A 13667-nucleotide genomic window follows, 5' to 3' on the forward strand; every position below is an offset into this window, starting at 1 on the left:
TAGTTGTGAAAGGGCTTTTTCTACTCCGCCGGTCTACTCTGAAATCTGTATATGCGCGCAACTTGCGCCGCTCTCATCCTCTGAACTGTACGACCATGGGTGATAAAGCAGGAAGCCAGCTGAGAGGGTTCTTAAAAAGGACTTAAAAGTGTACTCGGGTATGGAAAAACTTTACTAATGTGAAAGCTGAGCGGAGTGGAGGGACGGATAATCATACTCGTACTCATACCTTATATGAAAACGCTGTGTTTGAAGGGAAACTTCACTGCAGTGCCAGCACTAGCAAAAGTCACTGCCAGTAAAAGTCTGCAGACCTTTGTTTGAATTTCCTGACAAGCGACCTGTTACATGTGAATAACGACTCTCAGAGGCAAAGGCAGAAGTAGTGTGATGTTGTTGTAGCATCACAAAACCTCTTAGGGAGGAGGTCGGGGTGGATGGTTGGGTATATGAAATGAGTGCTTGACAGCGGAGACGACAGTTTTCCTCCCATCTCTGATCAACATTTGATGTCTGAATGTGGTCTTATCCATAATGTCAGTCAGCTAAACTTAACCGTAGAGGTGGCAGATTCAAAATGCTCATGTGAGTTGTTGTTAAGTTATGATGGCTCTTTGGTTTGATTTATTTGGTGTCATTTCCCCCTCATGGTTTTTATTACCTTATATTTCACTTGCTCAGTTTGTGCGTCGTATCCAGACGTGTTCCCAGTTAAAAGGGAAGCGACTGTTGAGGTGATGATGCAGTAGTCGAGGCTGTTTCCTGAATATTCATTACACAACGCAGCACTGCAGTCTGGCACTAACAGGAGATTCAGTGCCTGATTTTGCCAGTTTACGGCCATCAAACTGAAGGCTTAACTGTCGGTTATTGCTTCTGCGCAAACTCTGGTAATAAAAACATGGGAGGAGAATAAATAACTATTTACAATGGATGTGTATTGTGTCTTCATACAGCTTGAGGTATTAGCCAATCCAACCAGCCTGTGAGCTCCAGTATTATAGAAGGGAATTGTTTGAGAGATCAGCTCTGGCCTTGGACTTTGCTACGGGCGACCTGAGTGAGAGGAAGCAGGGCTGTCAGCCATGACTCGTTAAATCGTTGAGAGTGTTAGGTTGTAAAAGTGTTAAATAATGCATGACACAAAAGGCTGCATTGTGGTGAGAGAGAAATAAAGTTGTGTCACTGTGTTAGAGGGGGGTGGCCTGACTGGGAGTCACTCCTTTACTATGCAATAAACTGTTAGATTTTAAATATTGAACATTGTAATTATGCTGCGTCTTCTCTGGCAGTTTTTTGCATTTTAGTTTAAAATAAAAATATGATTTATTGGAAACATATCTCAAAATCATAAATTTTAGTATTTAAAAGTCATATTTGCAAGGCACTAATAATTTTGTATTGACTTCCTGGTAGATACAGTTTAAAATTAATGCTTTCTGTGACTTTTTTATATCTTAATCCTGTGTGAATCAAACTTTTTATAATCCCAGTCCTGCTTGATTATGCATCATTAAAGATGTGAAAGTAGAAGAAAGACGACTACTTTCAGTTTGCTCCAAGAGAACCTCATGGAAACTTGGTTGGGAATAATAATGAACTTGATTTTATCACAAAAGTACAGCCAAATACAACCTTGTTGGCTTTAGGTAGTGTGAAGTATAGAGCGGAGAATTAGCTCTCAGGGTGAAGATCATGTGTTTATCTCATTGTGACTAAGTACATGAAGCCCTAACATAATGAAACAGAGCTAAAGACTTAGTAAGAGTAATTACATTTGAACATTAAGTCTGTATGTATTTTTCAATTATGTGACATCAGAACTGCTCACAAGGTTCACTGGCAAAATTCACCTTGCTACCTCAGTGAATTCCTTTAAACCTCTCCTGAAAACTCGATTTGCCGTTGCGGCTGGAGTGATCCCATCACAAGACGGTCTCTCAGATTATTACTAGCATGTGTTTTACGCTTTTACATTTTCCTCTTTTTCTGACTGAGTGGCACTGGACACTTTGATTTTAAAACTGCTACACAACAATGTTTTTCTCTAAGGTTTAGTCCAAAGTTGCATAATTTGAATGCGTCACACCTAAAAACTAGGCCTGTCAAAGTTAACGCGATAATAACGTGTTAACGCAAATTCGTTTTAACGCCACTAATTTCTTTAATGCAATCAATCTTTCAGAGGTTATAGTGGGCTCAGTTTTAGCTACAGTGAAGATACTGGCATCATATGAAACTTGATGAATCCATTGGTACCAACCATGTCACACTAGCTTGACAAATCTCCCTTTAAGGTACATTTTGCAATTAATCACGATTAACAAAGGACAATCATGCGATTAATGCGATTAAGTTATTAATCATTAAATTATCATTAAGCTATTAATAGATTGACAGCTCTAATAAAAACATCTTATCTGGATGTGACTCTGATTTGTTTGCCAACATGTGGTTTTACCAAGAAGATTAATGGTGTTTTTCTATTTATTATGTATAGTGCTGTTTCCTGTTATTAGAGCATATATTATTATGGGAACACCAGGGAGTCTGAGGTTACTGGGTTTTGTTATTGCCCATATTTGAGAAACTGAAACATTTTTACAAGCAGTATTTTGTCAGCGGCGCCCCCTGCAGGCCTGACACCTGCAGCAATGATATGTTCAGCTGATTGCCTTCAGGGAAGAAGACCTGAGGTGTAATACGTATAAAACTATGGTTGACTCTGTGTATACGTTTGAACTCAAGGAGACTTATAACATAATTGACAACTTCAGGAGTGTTCTATTAAATGATCTTCCCATTTGTCCTCCATATGTTTTCTTCTTCCTCTTTTCTGTTCTTCATTAACTTCCGTACCAACTTTGCTTTTAAGCAGTGGTCGCTCCCAACATTTATATCCTGATGTTTTAAAGGTGTGTATATTTGTGTGCGTGTGAGGCTCTTTGGCCATAGGTTTTGCAATCACTCCGTCTGCGTTTCTCGTCAGTGGCAGAGATTATACAGTAGTGAGTCACCTTCTCTTCAGGTGCTCTTTGGGCAGTCCAGCAGGTTTTTATGGCTTTTACTATTGAAATCTCCACTGAGTCACCCTGAGCTCCTGTGGACATAAATAGTGAGGACAGACAGTCAGACAGTGAGACAGACAGGACAGTCAGTCAGTATTGAAAGGTCACTTTTTGATGACTACTCAGCGCACAGGGACGACTCCTGATTGCTTGTGTTATTGAGTGTTCTGACATTCAGTTCAAGCCAATATCTGAACAAAATACCAGCTGATTCCTCCTCTCAGACATTTCCTTCTACTCAGAGTGTGAAGTGACATTATCCGTTGTTTATCGGGTTCTTTCCTTGAGAGCAACATCTGTTTTAAGGCTGCAGATAACGATTATTTTCATTATCAATTAATCTGCAGATTATTATTTTTTTCAATGAATCAATCGTCAGTCTATTAAATATCAAAGAATTGTGAAAAAATGCCCATCACAACTTCCCAGAGCTCACATGGATGTCTAAAAGTCTCTTGTCTTGTTAGAACAGCAGTCCAAAACCCCAAAGACATTCAGTTTATATTGATATTACGGCTGTCAATGTTAACGCGATAATAATGTGTTATCACAAATTTGTTTTAACGCCACTAATTTCTTTAACGCATTAACGCAACTTGCGATTTTTAGGTTAGGTTTTTAGGTTGTAGCAGGCTCAGTTTTAAAGCTAGAGTGAAGATACTGGTATCAAATGAATCTAGAAAAACCTGTGGAATCCATTGGTACCAATCATGTCAAGCATATTTTTATGCTAAATTCAGTACCTGTGAGGGTTTCTGGACAATATTTGTCATTGTTTTGTGTTGTTAATTGATTTATAATAATAAATATATACTGTATATACAATTGCATAAAGAAAGCATATTTCAAACAAACAACAAATCTCCGTTTATGGTACATTTTAAAGAGATAAAAAATGTGTGATTAATTTAAATTGATTAATCGTGATTAACTATGGACAATCTTGCGATTAATCGCAATTAAATATTTGAATAGATTGACAGCCCTAATTCATAAATGACAAAGAAAAACCTTGAACTAGAGAATGTTTGGCCTTTTTAATAATAATAATAATAATATTTTTGCTTATTTTTGATTACCTTTCTGTCAATCATTTAATCGACTAATTCTAATCTACTCTATTTACAGTAAAAGGTTAAGTCAAAAATAAAAAGACTGTATCTGTACCTTATGAAAATACCGAAATCAGGTGAAAACAGGCTTCCACAAGAAAACACCCCCGTCTGTTTTGATTATTTTGATTGTTTTGAAGTTTTATTTTATTCAAATTCATACAATTTTAATTTACGGGGTTCGTTTTTGTCTTCCCAAACAGAATGAAAGCTTTTCTAATAGATCTAGACTTGGAAAGCACACATGCCATGCTTATTTATTTGATTTCAATGCAGAAACTGTAGCTTAGACATTAGACTCCACAAAGCTTTATTTAGAGTTATAAGAATAGATTTCCTGCAGAAATATGATATTGAGGGAGTAACATAAATTTGGGGGGGATCATTCAAGTTAAACAACTTATGAAATCATTTAAAGAGGAAGTGAAAGTGAAGACCCAAACTGTCTGTTCTCAAACATCCCAGACCTCCATTTGACCCTACGGAGCTACTTCCTGGTTTATCTTTGCCCGACTGTATAAACTGTGTCTGCACGTGCAGTTATACAGTGCAAAGGACACTCAAACAGACGGCTCAGTTACTTGGATTAAACTTGTGTGTGTTGATTCGTTGTGAGTGTTGGATGTTGTCGACACATCTGCAGATCTAAACAATGAATCTGGTGAGTAAAATGTTACTGTAAGTGTCTGGAAAGAAATCAAGATCCAGGTATTTAACAAGCTAAAAAGAACAGAATGAGAAAAATCACTTGAAATGAAAAGTTGAAATGGAATGAAAAATGCCTTTTTAACCCTCTTAGATCACATCCCCGGTCATATTGTACACCTATTTAACAATATATGAATAATAATAATAAAAAAAAACAATTTCTTCATATTTTTATATGAAAATTAGATCATCTTTTCTTCCTATAGAGACCAAAACCAGGCTTTAAACACGTTTTCTGCTGTAATGTTGGACAATTTAACATGGGGGTCTATGTTGATTGACCCGTTTTTCGAGCCTCAAGTGGCCATTTGAAGAACTGCAGTTTTCGGCACCTCCGAGGTTTCCGCTTGGTTTCATAAGGACTTTAAGTAGATGGCCCTTATGATTCCTTCCTCCGTTCTTTACTAGGATATTTTATAGGGTTTATTTTCAGTCTGAGGCCTTGAAACGAGAACATGCTGACATTTAGCAGTGCGAGTGCCCATGAAATACCATCCACTGTCAGCTGATATTAGGAGTATATAACGTGATGAGACACCGAGTCAAATAACTCTAGTCAAGGTCCAAAGAGATTCTTTCTTTCTGTCTTTTCATTTACTTCTTTCTTTCTAAATATTTTTCTTTCTCCACCTATTTTCCTGCCTTTACTTCCTTACTTTGTCTACCTCACTTTACCATTACAACACACATGAATGATTCAAAGCATCATCCCAAGTCCTGGATCGATACCTTAATGAACCTGGAGCAGCAGTTTAGGTGCAGCATGCGAATGAAAATAGCCAAAAAGGCCTTGTTGGATTTCATCCGTGGAGAGTAAATAGACTATCTTAGCCGCTCAGTGTGCTTGCATGTGTACCCAGAGACCACAGGACGTTCATTATTATCAGTTAAGCAAATTGGGCGTAGCTCTCTGACTGCTGGTTTAGCCGAGCCCTCCATGTGTAGAACCGAAACAGTCACGAGAATGAATAGGAGCTTACCGAGCCGTAATGCAATACAGCAACTAAAGGAGATGCAAGAGCCCCAAAACTGCCATCAAACTCAAATTAGCATTTAAATGAAATTGGGAAATTAATCAAGAGGTACAGAAGTGTGTGTCCTCGTCTCGTGGGTGCGGGAGAACGTCGTCCTCGATGCCAGAATGACGTTAGTTCTCCCTCATCCACCTCCATTCACCGGGGCTCCACTCGGTCACAGTGAAGTATTAACCCGCCTGCACATCCACGCACTTGGCGGCTGGATTACCCCTCACCAACAGGCAGGCAAATTTGATTACCGCTGTCAAATAAAACCAAACAGAGTCATCCGTGTGCCTGCACTTGGATGGGAACTCAAGAGCACGTCTGTCCAGATGTCTAAAGGGTAATTTCTGTTGCTCCTTAAAACACAGCGAAGGGGAAAGTTATGAGTAATGAGGGTTTAGTTGGAGGAGAACACAGGAGCAGGCAGATAATTGGAGTGAATTGAAACAGAAGGGAGGAATTCAAGGTAGGACGGCAGCTGGTGTGAGGATAGAAGCTGGCAAGGACGAACGCCCCTCGAGTAGACAGTGCTGTAAAGATTTAAATCAGCTCGTCCTTAACTAGGAACACTCGTTTGCCCCCTAACTAATGGTAATTAGCAAAGTTAAAGTCCTTTGCATTCAAGTGTAACAAAGCAGGAGAATTCATGTATTATTTCAAGGTTTCAGGTCCTCCTCAGTGGTCCTGTTTTAACATATTAACTCATAAACTGAGCAAAATAATCTCAAATCATGGTCCACTTACTGCTCTTTCCACTGTTAGCAACTCCATCCACTGATATAGATGCTGGTGAGATAATGAGAATATGAGCGGAAACTCTTGCAAATGAAAGGCGTGAGTTTGCTCAAACTTTTTCCAGTGAGATGCCGTTGAAAACGTTGGAAAATGATAGTAAATTTGAGATTTTGTCAATATAATTTTTTCCAAGGAACTTTTATGCTTTTATGCTTTATATATAATTTCAATAAATCGTTGGATTTCTGTAGTTTCATTGCTTATATGAAGCCTGTGCTTGTGTTACTGGATTTAGGTGTTTTGTAGCAGGCTGTTCTCACCGTTCATAGCTATACCTACGAAAAGTTGCCAGCTGTTGCCATGTTGAGAGCTGTTGAGAGGCAATAGAAATGCTCCCAATCCCGTATTTGGCACCTTTAAAGGAAAGTATAAACTGGTTGTAGTAGATATTAAACTCATTATTTACTATATACAATACTTTTAGTAAGTTTAAATGTTCAGTCTTGTAATATTAGAGCAAACACTTTGAGCATGGTGGGAATAAAACCCTTAAGTTGGTAATGTATACTGTACAGTATGTCCTGCCCTTCTCTTCCTGCTGAGCTTTAATTACTGTAATAAAGTATTGGTAATGTAATACTGTTTATATTTGGTCAGTTTGCAGTCCCACGACGCTGTTGTGGGACGGATCAGCATGTTTCTAAACTGCTTGCACAGGATTTGGGTGAGTTCTTTGGATTAATAATTAAGGAATAATGCAGCAAAAGGCAAAACACTTAAAGATTTATGTAAATGATGGCAGCTGTAATCAGAACGTGACCTGTGTCTGAAAGAAGAACGCAATCGAGTTATGGTCATATAAATAAATCATAAATAAAATCTCCAAAGTGCATTCGGTCTAGTTGGCGTCCAACCAGAGGAAAATAAACCCACCAAAACTCACAACAAGTGTTGATCATCCCTTTGCAAGTATAATGATTTAAAACAAATATTTTAATTTACACCAAAGTAATGCAATCTAGATGAAAATTATGTTTTAAAATACACATAATAGTAATTCTAGAATTAATAATAATTATATAGACACTAATATATATAGACAATTTGATTTAAAGCAATAAATTATTATTATTTCTCAAATGTCTACAATATGGGGATGTTTTACGTCTCCTCTCATGCTTCAAATTGTTATTTCTTTTTAACTTATTTAATAAACAATATTTCCCTAATCTTAAACAAATATTTTATTTATATCTATATTATATTTATGCAGCTAAAACATCTTAACAGAATGTTTTTGCTACATAAATATAACAATAACAATGCTTTAGTTGCCAAAGGCAGATATTGGAGTGGAAACCAATCAAATCTGTTGTCTTTTTTGGTTTAAAATGATCTTGACATTATTTTGTTATTTGCTTATTTATTAGTAGAACCAGTTGGCAGACGAGCTCAGGTGTGTCCATGTCCAGAGAGGTCTGGTCCAGTGGGGCCTCCAGAGGGGACAGGTTCACAGTTTGGGGAGTGTTCTCACCGTCAGAGGTTCTGGTTGAGTTCAGGTTCTCTTGACCGGGTCGGCTCAGGTCGCCTCCCTCAACACTGTGTTCTGTACTGAGGCTTAATGGGCCTCTTAGTGGGGAGACGGGCAACAGATGGTGTGGGGGACAAAACCACACAGCTGGATCATTAGAAATACTCACGCATACGTACATCTGGCTGATATTGGAATAGACATTAAATCTTAGACACTGTGTGCAGAATCTTTTTCTTTTTCTCCTTTTGGCTAATTATCCACTTGATTTGTATTAACAGCTTTTATGAGGTTAATTTCCTGTCAACACTTTATATTTTGGCACCATAAAGTGTGACGACCAAAAACAGCTACTTATTGTCCTTTTTCATTCATGCAGTGTTTGGTTTGCTATAAAAAGTGCCAAAATGCACTGATTTCATTCTACTGTAATCAGAATAAATGCCGTTTCACACAAAGTCTGACATTTCAAATATTATTTACGGGTTGGGATGATACACCTCTCTCCCGATTCGATACTATCACAATACTTTGGTGCTGATTCGATATGTGTTGTGATTTTTAAATATTGTGATTTTTAAGTATTGTGATTCGATGCTACAAGTTATTGCAATTTTTGTTAACTTTTTTCGTACTAGGCCATGGGAAAAAGGTAAAATCATACACTTCTAGGGACTTAGAAGTTAATACAGTAAAAATTATTTTCAGCATGTATGTAGTCAGAGATGTCCTGAAGTCAAATATATCAGTCATTGTCAAGCATTATTTATTAATTTTTTCAAAGATAAAGACATTTCCCTCACAAATTAGTGGTATTTTCTTTTTAATTCATAATGAAAATGTAATTTTTTATACTTAGTTAATATAATCTGACCAATCTTATTTCCATATATGTATTTTATATACACAATTCCCTTTGTTGACACCCTATTTTGAAAACCAGACGTAGTCACATGTGTAAACTTCCTCTAACTTCTCCAAGTCCGTCCCTAGCTCTCCCGTCAGCTCCGTTCTCTTTATACATCCATGGTCAGCTCCATCGGGGCCGTTTGAATGCATTTAACATAAATGTCAGTATATGGGTGCTCTACAGTTGTAGCGTTGGACGATTTGACCACGGAGATGAGAGTGACGGCCGGCTTGACCGCACGTTACCGCAATACGATAAGGTTTCCTGTCCATGACAGAGTTAGGAACTTCCTTCTACCTCTGCATAGACTCAAATGAAGCAAATATATAGATTTTGGCATTAAAAATAAATTTCAAAATCGTTAAAAAACAAAAACAAAACGCTATACATAGGGGAATACATTTTTTTCCGACCCCTATTATGTACACCTGAGATGTATTTTCATCTTAGCATGTTGTTAAATGTAGCCTATCCTAGTACAAGTGTGATAAATAGCTAAAAGTTTAATGTAACGTTTGCATTTTGGATATTTCACTTTGTTTACCAACGAAACTTTTAAATTTACATTAAGCCAAATTCCTTTAAAACACCTTTTTAAACCATCAAAGTTGCCAATTTCTGAATATGAGTGTAGAACCAGTTAGTTTTACGGGAGGTGCTGGTGGTAATGTTGTGCACATATGTTGTAAACTTATTGTGTGTCATCTTAAGGCTTGTTTCTGCCGTGTGTTTGATCACCGCACAGTGTTGAAAAATTCATGAGAGCGGCAGAGTGCAGAGAAAATTAGGAAAGGAAGCATTTCCACGGCCCAAATGTCATTCGACTCATCTCATTAACGCAGTCTGACACCCGTTGCGCATGAAAGTCCCAGAGCTGTGGCATGTGTCGGTCACGGCGCTTGACTCTGAAGCATCAGAACTGCGGGACTCCCTGCTGGTGTGAGGAAATGTAAAACGATACGGTCGGGTCACCAGGTTACTGCATGAAGGGTAAGAAGCAGGGAAACTGAGACCTGAATGACACTAATGAAAAGAGGAGGGATATGGATGAATAGATGATGACGGACAGTTGGATGTCTGACGAGCATCAGTGGTTGAGAGAGTCCATCTTTCTAAAGGCCTTCACACACCGGGGGGCGTTTTTTTTTTTTTTTCATGCAATTAATTTGCACCTCACTATATTTTTTCAAGTGTTTTTTAAGTTTCAGGTGTTTGTTTTTGTGATGAATACTTTCACCCAGAACGCAATTATTTCACAGCAGAAAAAAAGCATACACTGGAAACTGCTTATAGTGATCACGTCTGTCCGCGTCAAATTGATCATTAAAAATGCTAATTGATAATTAAGATAAGGCTAATTAAGACCTAAATGAAATCTAATTGGCATTGCATTGTTTGGCTTGAAGTTTCACGTCCTGGTTAATTACACTGAGTCGTACTCTGCGTCGGAGGCTGAAGAGTGACATTCAGATCCTCCGATCAGAATATTGATCACAGATGATCATGTCTTCTCATATCTTTCTCTCCTTCTGTAACTCTGTGAAGGCCAATGTCATGATCTTAGAGCAGGTAACATGCTATATTATATGCTATAATTAGACAATCATCAGCTAGTAAATATGATTTAAATTTACATAATTCACATAATAATGTGCTGACATTTGGGTTTAAATTTCAACATGATGAAACAAAACATAGACAAGCTTTTAGTCCATTAAGTCCATTATTAAATCAAATATGACGTTTAACAGTCAAAACCCAAACTATATGAACATATTTCAAACTGGAATAAACCTGTATCATACTCAAGCTGCTCATTTAGATTGTCCACAGCACAAACACCATTTATTTAGTGGCAGGTTTCAGCCATGTTCCCTCTGATTGTGGTCATACTAGTGAGAACACTTGTCTCTCTCCTGTTGGTTAATGTATTCCGATGTGATTGGACGATAAGGGAAAGACATTTGATCTCTTTGTCTCTCATTTAGTCCACTTTCCAGTTGTTTCCAGCAAATCTTAATCTGTGAAATACATGACAAGCCTTAAAGAGGGTTTTTAATTTTTTTTTTTTAATCTGTCCATTATTTCCACCGAGTAGTTTTATGTCCTGTTTGTTTGTTTCTCTGTTTGTGTGTGCTTTTCAGCAGAATATCTCAAATGCCAATATATTGGAAGAGAGGGTGTGATATGTTGGACAGATTGTAAAACCCTCTGAGACAAACTTGTGATTTCTCATTATAAATAAACTTGAGCAAATATGGTCAGAGGAACAAGGGATTAGATTTGGTGTGCTCAAAACAAGTGAAAATATTGAGGCAGATCCAAATTCATTCTTTGCAAGTCTAGAGGATTGTGCAGCCGTGGTGGAGGACTAGGTTTGTGTGTGGTCTGTCTTTACATCGTCTGCTGATTAGTTCCTGTCCATCTGTCTCTAGTGTGTGTGTTCCTGTGTAGAGGTGGTTTAATGCTTCAGGTCACTGAGTACAACAAGTTCCCTATACTCTCAAGTCTCTCATGTCAATATCACCATTCAGAACAACCTCACACATGTTTTCTTTCTTTGAGTCATTTGAGTTTTATACCTTGATAGTGAAGGGCATTTTTGGAATGATGACCAAGAGTTGGTTTTAGAGCTGCAACTAACTATTGTTTTCATTATAAAATAATCTGCTTATTTCTCAAATAATTGATTCATCATTTTGTCTATAAAATATCAGAAAATAAATAAATATATGTCCATCCCAGTTCAACTTCAAGGAGTGCAAATTGATGTCTTCGAATATCTTATTTTGTCCAACAAACAGTCCAAAACCCAAAGAGATCCAATTATTATTAATCATCAAATTCTCACAAGAATTGATGATATTTTTGATAAACGACTTGAATGTATAAAAGACTAATGATATTCTCACTGATTCATTTTCTGTTGATGGACAAATTAATCATCAGCTCTACTCAGTTTCAGGTTTAAGGTTGGAATTAGGCGTCTTTGTTGTGGTGGTCAGGGTTAAGGTCTTCACAAGTAGAGCTGCAACGATTAAACGATTAGTTGTCAACTATTAAATTAAGCTTCTTAAATGAAGATTTTGTGGTTTCTTTACTCCTATGTGACAGTAAACTGAATATATATCAGTTGTGGACAAATGAAGACATTTGAGGACATCATCTTTGGCTTTGGGAAACACTGATTACGATTTTTCACCAATTCCTGACATTTTATAGACCAAACAACAAATTGATTATGTAATATAATAACATATTAATCGGCAATGAAAATAATCGCTAGTTGCAGCTCTATTGAAAATATGGAAGTGCAAACATGAATGTGTGTGTCCCGGTTGGTATAAACCTCACTGGTCAGTAACAGCTGCACTTTAACAGCCTGGCATGACGCCATCCGTTCCTCTGTCTGGTTAAACCATTAGTTCAAGCTGCATTCGTGTTAAAGCCCTCTGAGCACATCCGGTGTATTTCTCATGTGGACCAACTTTAAGGTTGACTGTCTTTGTGTGTTTGTGTGTATTTTGTTTCTTTAAAGTGAAAATGGCAGAGCATCTTCACGCTATACACACAATAAATATACTGTTTTAAATAGTTTAGTATTCGTTTAGACTTAATTAATCCTAAATGTCACTGTTTTTTAATATTACTGCAACAAAGACTAAGCTTCTGTTCAAGGATCACTAAACTTTCATCTTTTACCTTTACACGCTTTTATCTCGCAAATCTCTCTATTTTGATCTCTGAATTTGTGGCTGGTAATAAGAGCAGGACGCCAGTGTGTACTTGAACTAAACAGATTACAAAAAGGTTTATCATCCAAAATAAAATATTTAGTTATGTTATCCAATCCTGGTTCAGTTTAAATATCCCTTAAATAAATCCCTACTGTACTCTGCTGCTTCCATCTGCTGTACCTATACAGTACGTCTTTCTAAAGTAATTCAGTTGCTCTTTCGGGTCTGTTGGGTTAAAATAGGACGTTGCCTTAAATAAAGTTAAGGAGCTTAACTGGGTTTTCTGTACTGGAGTCAATAAATAGAATGGTTGTAATTCACTGCAATAAAAAAGACACAGGTCTGACCTCTCTGCAGGGCAGGCTAAAAGTAGATTGAATTATCTGGCAGTATAGATTTGTCTGTGGCGTTTAGGCTTAACAGGCTAAAGATTTGTTTTATTGTAAGTCTTACTGTCTTAGTTCTACATATCCATTTCAAGAAAAGAAAAAGGGAGAAAATAATATGGTTTCTAATGTGTTTTGATTTTGGTAGCCAAGCAGTTAAAGGGATATTGAGCTATATAGTAATAATTTACTTTGATTTAGAAGACATTAACAAGTCTTTACAGACAAACAATAGCAACTTTATGTATTAATAGTAGCACAATTGTCAGGACTGAGGTCTGAGTCAAGAAAGACACTGAGCGCCGTCGCTGCAGTGCGCAATGTGTGTGTGTGTGTTTCAGACAGAGAGCGAGAGTGAGAGATCATCACCGCTTGTGTTTAATGACGTCTGTGCCGTCTCGTCATCGTCTTGTCTTAGTCGTGGAAAAAAAGGTTGTTGACGAACACATTTCGTCATA

General features: G+C 37.3%; 2 protein-coding genes across 5 annotated transcripts in view; both read left to right on the forward strand.

The window, feature by feature from the left end:
- The window catches only part of htr4 (5-hydroxytryptamine receptor 4), a 165915-nt gene that overhangs the window by 35611 nt on the left and 116637 nt on the right, over positions 1-13667 (forward strand). Inside the window, exon 1 of one of the 4 annotated variants that reach the window (XM_074649022.1) lies at positions 4707-4841. The exons of the other annotated variants lie outside the window; for them this stretch is intronic. The gene's annotated coding sequence lies outside the window, so the exon portion shown is untranslated. Of the gene's footprint in view, positions 1-4706; positions 4842-13667 lie in introns of those variants that run through there. 4 annotated transcript variants of the gene reach the window in all.
- Positions 5250-13667, forward strand: part of pde6a (phosphodiesterase 6A, cGMP-specific, rod, alpha) — a 221754-nt gene continuing 213336 nt past the window's right edge. The window contains exon 1 of the mRNA XM_074649018.1: positions 5250-5256. The gene's annotated coding sequence lies outside the window, so the exon portion shown is untranslated. The remainder of the gene's footprint in view (positions 5257-13667) is intronic.

The sequence above is a fragment of the Sebastes fasciatus genome, chromosome 10 (genome assembly GCF_043250625.1).
Source record: "Sebastes fasciatus isolate fSebFas1 chromosome 10, fSebFas1.pri, whole genome shotgun sequence".
Lineage (NCBI taxonomy): Eukaryota > Metazoa > Chordata > Actinopteri > Perciformes > Sebastidae > Sebastes > Sebastes fasciatus.